This window comes from Trichosurus vulpecula, chromosome 7 (assembly GCF_011100635.1).
Source record: "Trichosurus vulpecula isolate mTriVul1 chromosome 7, mTriVul1.pri, whole genome shotgun sequence".
In the NCBI taxonomy this organism is placed as follows: domain Eukaryota; kingdom Metazoa; phylum Chordata; class Mammalia; order Diprotodontia; family Phalangeridae; genus Trichosurus; species Trichosurus vulpecula.
The window spans coordinates 220,452,561-220,471,664 of NC_050579.1; positions in this window are offsets into that span (position 1 = coordinate 220,452,561).

A 19,104-nucleotide genomic window follows, 5' to 3' on the forward strand; every position below is an offset into this window, starting at 1 on the left:
CTGTTAAAATTCCATTATGGAAATATGATGCGTGTAACTCCTAAGAACTTTATCATTATTAGAAAAGTTAGAAGGAGTCTATATAGACAGAAGACATGTGATATGTTGGGATAATCTCCAAAAAAAAATAGGGGTAAAAAAGAGGGCTGCACTGGGAGAAGGGAGAAAAGAGAAATATAATGGGGGAAGTTTTTCTCACATAAAAGAGTCTCTTAGAAAAGAACTTTTTTAATGGAGTAGAAAATGTGGGGAAGATAAGCAATATTTGGCTCTCTCTTTCATCAGGATTAGTTCAAAAGGGAAGAATATATATACACAATTGGATTTAGAAATCAAACCCAATAGGTAAATAGGAAGGAAAGGGGATAAGAAGTGTGGGGGAGTGGGGTGTGGTGGGAGGATGATAAAAGGGAGGATTAAGGGAGGCAGTGGTTAAGAGCAAAACAAACTTTTGAGAAGGAACAAAATAAAGAGAGAGGGAGAGAGAGAAGAGAGGGAGAGAGAAAGAGAGAGAGAGAAAGAAACAGGAGAAAATATGATGTAGATGTAGAGAAATATACAGTAATCATAAGTATGAATATGAATGAATGAGTTAATCCATAAAACAGAAGTGGATAGCAAAATGGATTGGAAACCAGAGTTTAAAAATATGTTGTGTACAAGAGACACACTTGAAACACACAAAGTTAAAGTAAAGGGTGGGAGCAGAATGTATTATGCTTCCACTAAAGTTTTTTTTTTTTAAAAGTAGAGTACTAATATTATCTCAGGCAAAGCAAAAGCAAAAACAGACCTTACTAAAAGAGTTCATCAGGGAAACTATATTTTGCTAAAAGGTATCATAGGCAATGAAATAATATTTTTAAAATTTAAAGCAAGTTTCTCTGATAAAGGCCTCATTTCTCAAATATATATGGAACTGAGTCAAATTAATAAAAAAAAAAAAGAGCCATTCCCCAAATGATAAATGGTCAAATGATATGAACAGGCAGTTTTCAGAAGAAAAAAAAATCAAAGCTATCTATAATCATTAAAAAAAAAACTGTTCTAGATCACTATTGATTAGAGAAATTCAAATTAAAACAACTCCAAGGTACCATTGTATTCCATAATAGCAATATTATTTTAAGAACAACTTTGAGCAACTAAGTTATTTTGATTACTATGAATACCCAAACTAACTACAAAAGACATATGAAGGAAGACACTAGCTGCATCCATGAAATGAACTGATAAATACAAGTATTTACAGAATGGTTTTATGTATATAATACATGCATATTTGTGTCTAATGATAGCCATCTCTAAGATGGTAAGAAGGAAGGAAAAAAAAGAAGAAAAAAAAGAATTTACATGATAACTTTATTATATATTTAAAATCAAGTTGTGCATAATAGATGTGCACTTTCATGGACAATTACCTATTTTATTGTACTATGTTATGAAAATGCTTATTTTATTTCCTAAATTAAAAATTAAAAGGATTTATATGCTTGTGAGCTGGGTGTTCATTTCAAATCTATTTCTTGATTGTTTGGTATTTCAGCCTTCCTCCTGCACTCTATTAAACATATTTATGCTGATGTTTTTTTTAAAAAAAACATTATTTATCTATTTTTAACATTCTTTTCTTTTTAAATTTTGAGTTCCAGATTTTCTTTTTCCCATCCACTGAGAAGGCAAACAATATATCAATTATACATGTGAAATCATGCAAAACATTTCCATATTAACCATATTGCAAAAAATAATAATAAAGCGAGAAAATTGAATTTCAATTTGTACTCAGAGTTCATCAGTGTTATGGAAATTAGGGTGGGACTTTTCTGTTTTCTCTTTTGGAATGATAAAGTCATCAAGTCTTTTGATTAAGTCTTGCCTTTGTTTCAATTGGGAGTCTTTGATTGAATTAAGAGTCTTTGACCTGCTTAAGAAACAAGAAAGCCCCAGGCCCCAGGGCCCAGGCCCCGCACCTTTTTGATAAGTAGGCTCTGAGCCCTCAGGGCCCTGAACAGGGTATAAGAGCTCTGAGTTTGGAGTTTTGTTTTGGGGCTCTTACTCACTGGAAGAGCGTCAAGTGATTTGACCAGACAAGACTCTGGGTAGCTGCTGGAGTCCCCAGGCTTTGAAAATCCAGATATTGGTGTTTCTTTCTGGTAACCATATGTATTTCCATTTATTTGCTCTATTTACATAGTGTATGCTTGTAATTTCTGCTTGCATTCTCTCTGAAGTTCAGGATGCTGGTTTTTTCCCCTGAACTAAGTGAATTATATATGTATGTTTAATTAAACTGAGATTGTTAACCCCTTAAAGTTACTTTCCTCAGAAAAGCAGATCAAAGGACCTGTGCTAGCCATCCTTCTGTGTGCTCTTTTTGATGGTCTTTCACCTCCACAACAGCTGCTAGCAACATTGTTGTTACAATCAGTTCTCTTTCTGGAACTAGATAGCATTTTTTTTTCATTATGAGTCCTTTAGAATTGTCTTGGATCATTGTATTGATAAGAGTAGCCAAGTCTTTCACAGCTGATCATCATTACAACATTGCTATTATTGTGCACAATGATCTCCCTGTTCTTCTGATTTCACTTTGCCCCAGTTCATATAGATCTTGCCAAGTTTTTTTTTTTCTGAAACAACTTAACTCCTCATTTCTTATAGCACTATAATACTCCATCATAATCAAAATTTGTTCAGCCATTCCCCATTTGATGGACATTGCCACAATTTCCAACTCTTTTACAACACAAAAAGAAGTGATATAAATATTTTTGTACATATACATTCTTTTCCTTTTTCTTTCATCTCTAGTGGTATTACTGAATCAAAGGATATATGTAATTTTATACAAAGTATCTCTAAGTTGTTTTAATTTGCATTTCTTTAATCAATAATGATTTATAGCATTTTTCCTATGACTATAAATTGTTCGGATTTTTTCATCAGAAAACTGTCTTAAATATCTGTTGGCCATTTATAAATCAGAGAATGATACATAGTCTTAAAGATTTGACAAAGTTTATTAAATATTTGAGACTTTTATGTGAGAAACAGTCTATACAAAATTTCCCCAATTTTCTGCTTTCCTTCTGATCTTGGCCACATTTATTTTATTTGTACAAAACCTTTTTTTAATTTAATGTAATCAAAATTACCCATTTTATACCTCAGTTTGCTTTCTATCTCTTATTTACAAATTTTTCACCTATACATAAACCTGATAAGTAATATCTACAATGTTCTTTTAATTTTCTTGTAATAACTCTTTATATCTCAATCATGCATCCATTTTGACTTTATCTTGGTAAATGGTTTAAGATATTGGTCTATGCCCAATTTCTGCCATATACATAGATCAGGTGGTATAGCATCTAAGTTAATAAAATGTTTGTTGAATCTCAGAAAGGCATTTATAGTAACAAAATAATAATAGGAGACTTTAATGTTCCTTTCTCAGAGCTAAGATAGTCTAACAAAAATAACCAAAAAAAATTTTTACAAATGATAATAAGGAAATAGAAAAATATAGAACTGGAAAAAACTATTGGAGAACTTAGAGCCAAAAGAATATTGTATATTCTAAATGATAATATTAAGGATATACTTATTTTGTAGCACCACATGACATGATTATAAAACATATCATGTCCTTGGGTAGAGAGGAATTTTTTTAAAGTGAAAAATCAAAATACTAAGTGTATACTTAAAGGCCAGAACAAAACAAAAATAGTAATTAATACAGGGAACAGAAGCAAAATGCAGAATCAAAACAAAGAATAGAAGTAGAAGAACCTTTTAAAAATATGATTCCACATAGATATCTAAAGTAAAAAATTGATATTTTTAATGAAGTGTAAGCACCAGAGATTTTTGTATATAGGAGTAAAGCAAAGAAAAATTCTAGTTTCTCCATGATTTGACATATTTCTAGAAAGGTGAGTGACAACAGTGAGAAAAGAGAGAGATTAAAGGCATGAGCATAGAGTTGACAAAGCTGTCTCTTTTTCCTGATGGCATGATGGTTTGTTTAGAAAATGAGAGTAGAGAAAATAATTGAGACAAATGTTGATGATAATCAACAAATAACAGAATAAGAAAAACTCAGAAAAGTCAACAACATTCCAATATAATCATAATGAAGTTGAGGAGAAAGTAATCAAAATGGAAGCTGCCTTCAAAGTAATTTACAAAGTGAATGAAATATTTGAGAGATAACCTACTAATCCATACTCAAAATCTGCATAAATACAATTAAAATACTCTTTAAAGAAATCAAGACCAAATAAATTAACTGTATGTCAGACCATGCAAATATAATGAAAATGATGACATTACCTTTTCACCAAGAAAAGGTTTCATTTCCAATTCTTACAAGTATAGTATGTATAACCCCTCCCAAAATAAAAGATAACCAGATGAGTGAGCCTCAGGGGAAATGTTTATCCAAACAAGATGTAGAAGTAATTATAAAAGATAAAATATACAATTTCAATTATAGGAAATTGAAAAGCATTTACATGAACAAAATGAACACAATTAGGACAAGATAGGAAGTAGTTGCCTGGGGGAAAATTTCACCAAATATTTCTGATAAATACCAGGCAAAATATCTAAGCAAAAAAAAGGGAAATATATAGATATATGTGTGTATATTTATATAAGTATATTTATGTCCCAATTGCATACCATGGAGCCCACTGAGTCCCCTACTACCTGGATGGGGGTACCCTCCTTGAACTTGTTGCCTGTGCCTGGAAAGCTGGTGAGACTAAGCCAATTACTCATGTCAGCTGCACTTTTCCTTCACTCTCTGGTGGGTAATTTTTGGCCGCTCTTACTTACTGTGTCCAGAGGGTGAAGATCACAGTCCACCAGCATGCATGAACTGGACCAGTATAAAGGGAAAGAATTTCTTCTTTTTTTATCCTAGCTCTGAGAAAAAAAAAAAAAAACTTAGGATATTTGTTCTGTTTTCTGTTGTTTATCCTCAATTTTAAGTACTAGAAGTGATTCCAACAATACCCCAGAGTTAGTGGCTACCATGACCAACTTGGATACAGTATTGTAAGTAGGACAGTATAGCCAGCCAACCTGGTGTGGGAGTCAGGATGGTTAAGACTAGAGCCTCTCCACTACCAAGAAGTGTTTGGATTTGGAATTTTGACTGTTTTCTGTAGGAACCAATCTAAGCTATGAACCTAATCCTCTTCCCCTCCCCAGAGACTGAGGAGGCACAAAGGAAGAGGAGGATTGTGCCTCCCATGTCTATCTACTTATTTGTAATAATACCTTTTGAAGCAGATATTTCTTTGTAAAAGCTAATCTGATTATTAGCTAAGAAGCAAGGGGACCACAGCCTAGACTTGGGGAAATAACATCAGTGAGAGATTGAGCCATTTTCAGAGAATGCAAATTGTGAAAATGGTGAAATGTAACATAATTGGTCCTCAGGAAGTATGTAAGAATGTGTATGTGTGCACTCACATAAATATATACATAAAAATGTATGTATAGAGAGAGTATATTTGCATGCATATGTTTATATACATACATATGTGTATGAAGATATGAAGTATATATACATGCATATATAGACATGGATATATTTGTATATTACACAAATATTGTTATATACATACACTTTCATGGTAGAAAGAAAATGTAAATAGATGCCCATCAATTGATGAATGGCTCAACAAATTATGGTACATGAATGCAATGGAATGTTACTATGTGTCAGATATGGTGAATATGAAGAATGCCGTGAAGTAAAGAAAGACATAAGAATTGACAAAAAATGAAATGAGTCAAACCAACAAAATATACCCAATGCTTGCCACAGTTTAAATGGAAAGGATACCAACAAAAATTAAATCTGTGTAATTATAATGATCACAACCTCAAAGAAGAGATGAGAATGACTCTACCTCACCTTTTGGCAGAGGAATCGTACTATGGGTGTGAAACATTGCATTCATTGTTGGACTCCACTGATGTATTAGTCAATTTCTTCAAAATGCTTTTTTGCTCCCTCTTTTTTGTTTTGTCATAAGGAATGACTCTGGTTATGGTAAAAAGAAGGAATATATTTATAAATGATGGCAATGTAAAACAATGGATGCCAACAAGATGAAATAAAATGAAAATTATAATTCAGTACAGTATTTTTGAAATGGTAAACATGTAGACAGTCATGTAGATAGTAGCTGACTTCTATGATTATTCATAAGTTTGATCAGCTGAGGATCCTCCTAGCTGCTCAAATGGCTTCTATATTTTTATGCAGAAAACTCCCAAACCTTCGTCTTTAATCATTGCTTTCACCTTATCTCTCAAGATCATAGTCTTGTCAGCCAACAAGCATTTATTCTGTATTTAGGATGTTCCAGGCACTTTGATAAGCACTGAAAATACAAGTACAAGCAAACTAAAGAGAGTTCCTGCCCTCAAGGAACTTACATTTTAATGGGGGAAGATAACCTAACTAAAAAGGGGAAGAAAGGTACCCAGAGTATGATGGAGAAATCCAGAACAGTGAAGCCTAGTGAGAAATGAAGAGATGCTTGCTCTAGATATCCCCACTAAATGGAGGTTCTGGGAGGAGTCTTCCTTCTTCCATGAAGAGGGAAGGCACCTGGAAGCGGAAGGTACTCTTCCTGGTATGAACTCTAAGACCAAAGAGATCTTCCAAGATGAAGAGTTTTCTGGAGCATGATGAAGAAGCCAGAGGTATATAGTTTGGTTGGAAATAAAAAAATAACATGATTGGATATGAAGTTGGATGAATTCTTACAGATTATTTTGTCAAACAATTTGATTTTACAGATGTCTATGGTTATTTGCATCCACTTGGCTGTCCCATCTAATGCCTGAAAAGTTGCAAGGACTGTGGCTCTAGTCCATAGACTCCTATTGGCTTACCAGGTTTATTTAACCTTAGAGAAATTAGGCCTCAGAACAAAGGAAGAATAATCTCTGATCCCGTGCATTAATTATCTTCTTATTGTTGTTTTTTTTTGTTTGCAGTAAATATGTTAAGACAAAATAGGGTTATGTAATACATAGAGGAATTTTTACCTGTCATAAAGCAATTTGCAATGTCTCTATAAAGTTTCCTTGGGCTTAAAGTAGTTAAATGACTCACCTGAGTTTTCAGACTGGCAAATTGCAAAGTAAGAATTTGAACCAAATCCTTCTAATTCTAAGTTCTGCACCCTTAATTGAGCAGAATACACATGTCTTAAATAATTGTTTTGTGAAAAGTTTAGGACATAAAAAAATAACAGCTATGCTTATGTGTATTAGGCAATTCCTTTTCAAAAATACATATAATTTTTGCCATCGTCAGCCTAGTCTATGGTTGGCTCCACAATGCCTTATTTACTTTATAATATAGATGACTTTTAATCTACTAGTAATAGGCAGAACGGTCATTAAAATTGGAGCCATATAAGTTGTATAAGAAATGATTCGCTAATAACCTTTGGAAATTTGTATAAACTACTACAAAATAATCTGATTAAATTTGCATATATGCATAATTACATGAAGGAAAATTCTGTCTACTTCGGAAGCCCTACCTATAATGTTTTTTGACTCAATCAATTAACTCACTAGTCTTTCTGGGACAGAAAGAAATTTTGGTGGATCTGTTTATCATATCTGCTATATGCTTTTACAAATGAATTCCTTTTAATATTAAAACACTTTGGTTCAAATTCCAATAAAACATAAAAGATTATGTAGAGCTATTTGGACTTCAAACGGCCAGCAACTATTAAAAATGTAAGAGTGGTGATCTGAATTTCAGGCATCCACCTCCCAAAAGAGATGAGAGTTCCTATGACACCATTAAGATCATTCAAGGGGAATGGAACAGATAGTTGCCTAAGGTAATATACCAGAAAGAATGTCCTATGTAGAATGAATGGGACTCCCAAATAGAATAAATCACATCAACTCAATTTTATCAAGCCTGTTGACAATGCTACTTTGTTAACAGAATTCACACAAATATGACCATCTTATTTTGACCCAAAAGAACCTGTTATTAGAATGACCATCTGTCTGGTCTGGGTCATGGGCCAGACGTAAGATGCTGTGAAAATTGAGATTTCAATCAACTTCAATTGGAATGAGTGGGGGGGGGGGAGATTTATCACTAAGTGAAAAGGTTGCATAATTTGTGTTGAGCAGTAGTGAAGGAGAGGGGAATTTAATTAGGAGTTGGATCACTGAATGTATCTCTAGGTCAGAAGCTGATTGACATCACAGTATAATTACCAGGATTGGTGCTAGATATGAGGTACCAAGCAGAGTCCTTGAGAATGAGACAGTAAAATATACACTAATTAGAATTGTATTCCTCACTTTAAAGGTGCGACACCCTTCCCCATCATTACCGGGAACCAAAACCACAAATTAAATAATCATAAAATAATTTAAAATAATAAGTGTCTCTGTGATTATTAGAGAGGAGAAATAGAATAACAATAATTTTTCCCTCCCTTCCCATCCTTCCTTCCTTCTTCCTTCCCTCGTTTCTTCCTTATTTCTTTCCTTCAATATACTTTTATTTCATGCCTTCTATGTGTCAGGCAGGATGAGGTGGCAGCATGATTTAATGGATAGAGAGTCTCAAAAACCAGGAAGACTTGGGTTCAAACCCTACATCTACTTTAAACTGTGTGAAGCTGGACCAGTCACTTAAAATCTCAGTGTACTATACAACTCTCTAAGCATATAATCTCTGAATAGTTGATGATCTACAGTGATAGAGGAAATAACTCACCAGGAATTTACATTGATGAAATCACAGGTCTGTTACAAAAAAAGAAAAACAATGCTACATGTTTTGGGAACACAAAATCAAAAATGAAAGTCACTGCCCTCAAGGAGTAGATATCCTATTTGAGATGCCAGCATATAAGCAGAAAATTAAATACAAAGCAGTTTCTGGAAGAAGGGCACTGGCAGCTGGGGATATTTAAACTCCCTATGGACCAGTGAAAATTAAGCTGAGATTAAAAGGAAACCAGGGATTGAATGAAATAGAACTGAGATGAGAATATATTTCCAAGTGTGGGTGATGGCCTGATACTTTAAGTTTTCAAAAACCGTTTTATGTACATAATTTTATTTGTGCTTTGTCACAATTCCATGAGGTAGGAACTATAGATATCTTCATCTTCTAGATGAAGAAACTGAGATTCAGAGGCATTAAGTGATCTGCCCATGGTCACCCTGCACTTCTACCATTAGTGTACTCAAGGTTTAAAACCAGGTTACAAGATCTGCTTCAAACACTAGCTGCATGAACTCCATCTTCCTCAGTTTCCTCAACTGTAAAATGGGAAAATAATAGCACTTATCACATAGGGTTTATATGTATATCAAAAGAGATAATTTTATATAAATCACTTTGCAAATTTTAAAGGGCTATGCAAATGCTACTTACTGTTGTTGCTGCTGCTGCTGCTTTTTATTACCATTATCATTCCTCTCTCTTATTCCAGTATTCTATGCACTTCATTGTATATACATATTGGAGAGAATTAGGGAGATGATCCTAGATTATTTTATTTTCATCTTCATAGAACAAAGATTTTTTCTGGTGGAAAACTCTTAACTCTAGGCAAGTGATTTGTAATTCAGAATAATTTTGCCAGTCTGGAATCATCTGGAAGAAGTCATTTCCAAGTCACTACATGGGATGAAGTTTCAGGGAAAATTCTTCATTGTAAACATTTCAGTTGTCTTCTCTAAATACTTTGAGTTGTGATGAACTATCCCACAGTGGACATAAGATTAAATGAAGAAAATAACATCTGGGATATTATTATATTGATGATGATTGACCATTACTCATGATATTAAACTAATCTGTTGCTGTCCTGCACCCATAATATGGCTAAATGTTCAGATAGAATCATGAATGATCCCCTAGGACTTAGGTATTTAAGAGATGTGGTCCACATGCCTGATATATTATGGACAGAGGGAGTTAGAAAGACACTTGCTAGTCTAAACTAACAGAGTATATTTAGGGATAATTTGGTTGTTTACTGGGTAAGCAAACTCTAAAAAAATCAATAAAGAAAAAAGCGAAAAATTTACTTTTGGCAGGTTTCAGATAATACTATAATATTACATACTTTTTGTTTCATCTGACACTTTGTTCAAAGGAACCCATTACCAGTGTTGTCACATCACCCTCAGCCCTCAACTTCTTTCTATTCAGCTGTCAATAGGTGCACATAATTCCCACCACTGTCAATAGGACTGACATTGTACAGGAGTGACACAAGAAAGAACAAAGATCAGTGGAAGTAATCAACAGATTACAAATGACTTTCAGTTCCTGTTACTGTAAATCAAGCATGATTCTGCTGAGTTCATCCTGAAGGCCCTAGAGAGCTCAGCTCTCAGTATTGAACAACTTCAGTGAAATATTTCAAAGCATTAGGCCTTCCACCAACTCTGTAAGAATGCCATCGTGATCCTTCTCTGGCAGCAAGTGATGTTTTCCAAGCAAGCGGTCCCAAAAGACTAATTAAACAGTGCAAAGTTTAGAGTTCACCTTATACTTATCAACCTTTCCACTTCTGTAAAATTAAAAATGGAATTGTTCCCAATGCCAGATTTAATGATGGATCAGGCCTGAATGTTTCCATATGAAACCAAAAATAGCCAGCACCTTTCCCCCAATTTCATCAGTTACTGCGTCCCAAAGACAGTTTGAACATATCCAATACCCTTTCCTAAATGGTTCTTCTTCATGGTTATATTCTTTGCTTTCTAGTTCTTCACAAGAATTTCCACATCATGCCTTTCTATGTTCTGATGAGTATTTTGTCGTTGTTCCTGTCATCATTGTTTTGTTGGGTTTTAATTTTTTAAATTTAATTTATATTTTCTTTACTGAGTAAGCAAACTCAATAAATAATGAAAATTTTACTTTTGGCAGGTTTCAGATAATACTCACAATACTACAGACTTTTTGTTTCATCTAACATCTTGTTCAAAGAAACCCATTACCACCACTGTCACATCACCCTCAGCCCTCCACTTCTTTCTATTCAGATATCAATACATGCACTGTCTCCCTCCCTCCCCAGCCCATACTAGAGAAAGCCACCATTTAACATAGATTTGTAAATATATGTAAAGCCGTTCTGTGCGTACTTCTATTTTGCCGTTCTTTCTATGGAGGTGGATAACATCTTCTTTCATAGGTCCTTTATACTTGAAGTATTTACAATACTCATAATAACTTAGTTGTTCGCAATTATTCTTCAAACAATTGCTGTTACTGTATTCTCTTGCTTCTGCTCACTTCATTGTTCAATGTTTCATGCAAGTCTTTCCATATTTTTCTCTAAAATAAACCGGCTAATCATTTCTTACAGCATGGTAGTATTGCATCACAATCATATAGCACAACTTGTCTAGCCATTCTCCAACTGGTTGATGAGTCTTTAGAAGACACAGAGAAACAGCATGGTGACAGAGAAAAAGTACTGGATTTGGAGTCCAAAGACCTAAATTCAATCCTTAGTTGTGTTTATCACCTGATAGATTTTAGGCTCTTTGAGTGCAGGAACTGTTGCTCTTTTTAATATCCCCAACGTATAGCATAGTGGCTTACAGGTATTATGTAATTGACAAATCCTTATTGAATTGGATTGTGAATACTTATGTGAAATAATTACACATGTAATACTTCAGCTACTTTTATATAGATATGGTATTTATAGTTATTACTGAGTTGTGTACATATATGTTGAGAAACCCATGTCCTTAATGAGCAGACAAAATGGAATTAAAGTTATTTCAACTTCAGTTAGACTTCTAACAAGAAAAATGCTACAATGTACCAATATTCTGAATGGAACTGTGGTCTCATTAACGTGAGTATTCCCAAATACCCATGCTGCGGGGAAAATAGGCTTCTACAGATATAATTGAAGAAAATACCATTGCGTTCCTTGGCAGCTAATCACAGAAAGAACCTTAAGGATACAACTAGGTTTTTTGTTAGAAACAATAGATTCAGCGGTAAGTTCTCTCCATTAATGTTTTATTGGGATGAGTCAATAGCATTTGGGTAATGTTGTTCATTATCCTGAGTAAGAAGCTTAGGTGTGTGGAAAAATGGAAAGTTGGAGAAGTGTTATACTGCAAACAGAAGATAAACACGAAGGTCATTAATCTGAGAAAAGAAGGTAAGAAAAAAACTTTACGGACAATGCTATTTTTCAAAATCATCTTCATTGTGGGGAAATGACTTCTTTTGGAATTGCAGTAAATGACCATGACCATAGAGCTTCATATAAAAGAGGGGAATCTTATTTTTTTTTATGAAACTAGAAAAGGAAATGGGAAGTGGTCAGTAAACATTTGTTAACTAACTACTATGGGTCAGGAACTGTGCTAGTGTGCTTGGAATTAGTTGTTGTCTTTCGTTCTCGAAGAGGAACAAAATGACCTCTCCATATTGGGGTTAAGATAAATAAAAAGCCTGACAGAAAGAGTTTCTGGGTAATTAATAAGCAATTTATTAATTAGGCTAGCTGATAATCAATAAATTGATGGTCAGTTGTTTCTCTTGGTAACCAAAGCCATAACCATGGAGATCCCTGAATGTTTGAATGTCTTTGGTAAAGAAGGTAACCTGAGAAGTGAAAATCAATCCTGATTTGTGAACTATTAATGAGGGGATAGACATATTAATAAGAAGGTGGGCCAAAAGTCTTCAGCTACTCCTGCTGAGAACATGACTTGATCATGAGACTCAGCTACTTCCAGCAATCTGAAGAAAGGAATTCATCTCTGCCCAGATCACTCTGGTCGATTTTCTCCTTCATGACCTGAGTTCCTTTAGACTGCCATCAAGGAGTGCAAGAGCCTGGGCTCAGTGCTTTAGGGTTAGAATGAACCTAGATCAGATTCTGTAGGTCACTATAAACAGAAGTAAGGTCTTCTACTTGGGTGGAGTACACCCAACATCATGAATGTGTACCCTAAAGATTAGACCAAGCTCATCTATCAGCCTTGTACTTCAGAAACTGGCTGAATGACCTCCAAGGACTTGTCCCTGAATGAGGAAATAGAAAGGAAAAACCTTGATCCTAATTTAATAATTGGTTATTAATGTAATAAAAAAAAATCACTTCTCTCAGGGTCAAGGTACAGCATGTCCAACTATGTCTTCTCAGACCAATATGAGGTCAGAAGGCTGTACCATAGGTTGGCATTCCATGAGAACATTTGGAGTGGAAATGTCTCTAAATTTGTACATCTGTAACAACAGTGTGGTTTGCCACTGCTGTGGTTATGTAAGACCAACAACACCAGCACACAAGAGCACACAGAAGGGCTACCAGCACAAGTTCTTTGATATGCTTTTCTAAGGAAAGCAACTTTAAGGGGCTAACAATCTCATTTTAATCAAACATACATATATCATTCTCTTATTTCAGGGGGAAAAATCGGTCTCCTGAACTTCAGGGAAAATACAAACAGAAATTACAAACAACAACAGACCAACCTTGTCTGATTCAAATCACAATTCATAGTTACCAGAGAAGCAGCAACATCTGGGTTTTCCAAAGCCAGGGGCCTCTTAACAATGGCTACCCAGAGTCTCTAAACCAACACTCTTCCAGTGAGTGAGAGTTCCAAGCAAAATGCTAACCACTGAGTTTATATGCCCTGTTCAGGGTCAAAGGGCATCACAGCCATGCAACTCAGACCTATGTGAACTAGGTTTTCCCTTGTTTCTTAAGCAAGTCATCAAAGACTCCTGGATTTAATCAAAGAAACAAAGGCCAGACTCATCAAAGGCACTTGGTTACTTCAGTTCTCCAAAAGAGAAAACAGTAAAAAAAAGTCCCACCTTAACTACCAATACATCTCATTTTTCTTTTGAGCTGCTGCAGTTCTGCTTTGTTCATAGAGTACAACACCTTCTGTGACTACAAATAAGAAAAAGAAAAATGATCCCAAAGAGCTTACAATATGGTTGGAGAAGACCAAACACAAAAAGAAAGAGAAAAAAGAAGGAGCTTTAAATGTAGAATGATGTATGTGGAGTAAAAACCAAGAAGAGCTGCTGATGGAAAATGAGGAGTTAGCTAGATAGTTCTGAGCCTTCTACAAAGGAAGGCTTTGCAAGAAGCTTATAGTTCTTGCCTCCAGCTCCCCAATCAGATGAGAGAGGTTCCTGATGCTCTTGAGCTGTGAACATCAAAGCTGAGTGAACCTCTTTGATGATGCAAGGAGCTTATCTTGGGAGATACATGATGTTTGTGGAGTCAAAACCAAGCACATCAGATAATGGAAAATAAGGGTACTAGGAAGAAATCAAAAAAGCTAAAGGGAAGAGGCTTCTTAAAAGAGGCTTCTCCAGAGTTTTATTTGATGTTAAGGAAGGCTCTTGTTTCACCTCCCCAAACCTATTCAGAGCAAGTAGATTCTCTTTTTAGTTTATATCATTTTACCTATTCAACTAAAGCTTTTACTTATCTCTTGGAATATAGCAAGTCGCACGGAATTCTCTGAGGCATCAACTTCTATCAACCATCATTCTCTACCATTTGGTTTTGAGTACTCATACAAAGCATATGAAGTCTAATACTTCCAAATTTCTTAGATAAAGAAAAAAAAATCAGTAGCTATCAGATTTAAGGTACAGCTTTGTTCTTTATATTACATGGACATTATTGGTGAGTGTCTTCCAACTCTTCCCTAGAAAGATATATAATGAACCCATTGTTTTGCAACCTCTGTTTCAATTTATTTGTAGTTTTCATTCATTTATTCATTATTCATTCCAGAAACAATCATTGTGTGATTACTACCCTATTACGTCATATACAGAATTTAAAAAATATTAAATCTGCTTTCATTAATGGAAGGAACACTTGTTTGAGAGTCCAAAAAACTGGATTTGAGACCTGGCTTTAACACTTAGTACTTTAGCAAATTAAAGAATCATAGATTTTGAGCCAGAAGGTTACTTAGAGGTCATTTAGTCCAACCCACCTCATTTTACATATGAGGAAACTGAGGGAGTTTTAGGTGATTTATCCAATGCACATAGGTAGCAAGTGGCAGAGCCCCTATTTGAACTCAGGTACTCTGACTCCAGAGCAATGTATTTAGTCTGGATGAGACGAAGGTATTTTGAAGTATTGCCTGCAACCATTACTTCAGTTTGAAAGCCTTTAGTTTCTCTCTTCCCTTGAGGTATGGGTGTATGTATGCAGTTTTGTATGTGTATGTGTGTGCATACACACATACATACATACATATATATATAATACATGTGTGATTTTAACTTATACAATTTAAACAGCATTTAAATTATCAAGTATTTAATCATTTTTATTAAGCATTTACTTTGTTCTAGGCACTCTCTTAACCACTAAGGATAAGAGAATACATTCCAGGAGCCATGCATTCTAAGACAAAAGATAATACAATGTAAAAGTATATACAGAATAAATATAAAGAAAATAAATATGAAGCATTTAAATATAAGGCAATTTGGTGGGGAAGGTGCTATCAGCTGGGGGAGTGGTTGATTCTTCAAGAATAAGCAGAAGCTGTATAATATGTTTTTGGTGGAGTCCTAGGTACATCATTTATGTATGTGAAGTGATTAATAAGTTAGTACAACTCCTCCTTAATTTGGAAGCAAGTCTCAGTTCTATTTAGAAGAGATCACAACAGGTTTAAGGCTAAAAACCATGATGGTTGCAAGCTGACTTCCTAAAAGAAGTCACATTTTAGAGTAATTGTTCCTAACATTATTGTGTTCGTGGCATGTTTTGAACAGAGGACAGTTTTCCATCTGAACATCAAATGCTTTAGCGTTTTCACTATATTTTGGCCAATTTTACGCATTTGCAGTACGTGAATAAGATGTGTATGGAATTGAATCAAAGGCTTTGCAGGAATCAATGATGGCAATTTAAATGTTACAGTACTTTCAGGAAGCTTTTCAATAACCACCAAATAAATAATGAGTAGTGCTTTATACCCCAAGAGCAGTTTAGGTTGAATGATGAGGTCAGAAGTCAAAATGCAGAAAGTTAAGAAGAGAATGAGAGGAAAAAAAAGTGGTCTTCTCAAGGATTTTAGGACAAGAAGGAGAGTTATGGAGTGAAAGCTAGCAGTTATGGATGGATGAAGTGAGGGATTTTTAAGGATGTTAAAGACACAGACATGTTTATAGGTAGTAGTGAAGCAACTGGTAGACATGGAAGCACTGAAAACTTCCAAAAAAACCCAAAGTAACTTTGAAAACAGCAGCACAAAAAAAGCCTAAAGTTTGAGAGAGTACCCCTTCCCCACACATAGCAAGAACAGAGGACAACTTTAACATAAAGTTCAAAATCAAGAAACAGGGTGAAAAAATGAGCAAACAAATGAACAAAGAAAAAAGAACCTGACCATAAAAATCTACTGTGGTGACAGGGAAGATCAAAACACAAACTCAGAAGAAGTCAATGAAGTCAAAATAGCTACAAACAAAAGCCTCAAATAATAATGTGAATTGGACACAAACCTAACAAATTCCTAGAAAAGCTAAAATATGTTTTTTTTCAAAATCAAATAAGAGGGGTAGTAGAAAAATTAGGTAAAGAAGTGAAAGCAAAAGAAGAAAATTGTGAATAGACAATTAACAGCTTGGTAAAAATAGGCACCAAAAATACTGAAGAAAATAATACCTTAAAAAGCAGAATTGGCTAAATGGGGGTGGAGGGGAAGGCAAAAAAAAACTCACTGAAGAAAAATATTGCTTAAAAATTAGAATTGGGCAAGTGGAAGCTAAGAGTTATATGAGACATCAAGAAACAATAAAATGAACTCGAAATAATGAAAAATGGGAGAAAATGTAAAATATTTCATTGTAAAAACAACTGATCTGGAAAATAGATGGAAGAGGGATGATTTATGAATTATTAGACTGCATGAAAGCCCAGATAAAAAACAGCCTGGACATCATATTTTAGGAAAATATCAAGAAAAACTGCTCTGATATCTTAGAACCAGAAGGCAAAATAGACACTGAAATAATCCATTGATCACCAAATGAAAAAGATCCCAAAATAAAATTTCCCAAGAATCAAATTCCAGAGATTCCTAGTCAAAGAGAAAATATTTCAATCAGCCTGAAAGAAACCATTAAAATACTGTGGAGATACAGTCAGGATCATTCAAGATTAAGCAGCTATCACTTTAAAGAAGTGGAAGGCAAGGTATATGACATTCCAGAAGGCAAAAGATCAGGGATTAAAAGCAAGAAAGACCTACCAAGCAAAACTGAATATAGTCCTTTAGGGGGGAAATTGAGTTTTAATGAAATAGAGAACTTCCAAGCATTCTGGATGAGTAGACTAAAACGGAATAGAAAATTTGGCTTTCAGGAACAGAGCCAAGATGGCGGCTGGAAAGCAGGGACTGGCCTAAAGCTCTCCCCCAGGACCCTCTAAACACCTATAAAAATGACTCTGAACAAATTCTAGAACTGCAGAACCCATGAAATAGCAGAGGGAAGCAGGGCTCCAGCCCAGGACAGCCTGGATGGTCTCTGGGTGAGGTCTATCACACGGAGCTGGGAGCAGAGGGGAGCAGAGCCCAGAATGGGCTGCGCCCAGACCAACCAGACCAGGAGCCAGGCAGAACAGGCCCTAGTGCCCTGAATCAGTGAGCTGTGGCAGTTACCAGATTTCTCAACCCGTAAACACCAAAGACAACAGAGAAGGTTAGTGGGAAAAACTTCAGTGAAAGGAGTTGGTGGTTCAGCCACCACCCAGGGGCAACAGAGGTGGTGAAGCTACAGAACTACAACTGCAGTTGCTTCCGGCCCCAGGCTCACCTGGTGGGAGGAATTAAGTGGCGGATCAGAGCAGGAGTGCAGAGCCTGCTTAGATCTGAGTCTAGTCCAGATTGGCAGTTCTTGGGGGGAGGAAGAGTGCTGGTGTGGCAGAGCTCACTGTATAGAAATAGCTCTGAAAACAACAGCACAGCCCCTCAAGCTTGGGACAAAGTACTGCCTACTCTACAAACAGTCATACCCCAATGAAAAACTCAAGGGTCAAGTAGTTGGCTGGGAACAGGGAAAATAGTCTCAAAGAAAAGAGTTAAGAAGAAAGAAAGTTTGTAATCTATAGAATGAACATTCTAGAGTGCAGAGTAGAAAGGGTGGGTAGCTTTAGAGTGACACAGTGTGGGAATAGTTGGGTTTAGGGGGATGGAATAAGAAAGCAGGCAGGGGATAATAGAGAATGGTGTTTCTATAAAGATAGGTTGAGGTTCAGGCTCCCTGGGATAGGAAAGGGATGACCAGGTCAAGGTTTATTGATCATTACTGAATACATTCAGAAGGGTTATTAACATTTTTAGGGGTTCAGCCTCAGTGTGGTATCTCCTTAGGTTAAGCAGGACTCTAGTGGTGGTCATCAGTGGAATAGAATTTCTGTCCTTTCCTTTCAGGAACACTAGGCCTAAATCTTATGGAGGGATCACGAAGGATCTCCTACAATGGAAAGAGCCCAGCCTAGGGGACTAACAAAGAGTGGAATGATGTCTCTCCAGTCCTCTGATGACAGAAAGAAAAGCCAAGTCATTTTCTGGCAAATATTGTGTGAGGATATGTTTGTTCATGATGGTTATAGCAAATGCCAGTTTATATGAATAACTCTCTTTAGGTATAGTCGATCTTCTGATTGGATTAGTGCTGTGAAAGTCAAAATGGGTTTTTAAAAAATTCCAGTCTAATTATGCCCATCTCCTCTTCAAAACCATTTAAAATATCAGTGCAATTTTTGTCATCCATTTCATTATTAGATGGAATTCTGGGAGTTTGTATTAAAGTGGAGATTTGTCATGGAGTTCAGGTTCTTCAGTTTTTCCATCTATTGATTTTAATAAATCAATTTCCATTCATATTTCACTTAATCTAGGTTTAAAGTTGAAGTTATTTCTTATAATTGCACTGCATTTGGTTTTCAATGTTGTCAAGAGGTGACACATAGTCATGTCATGATTTTTTTAGTTATGATGATGATTATGATGATAATAGTAGTAGTG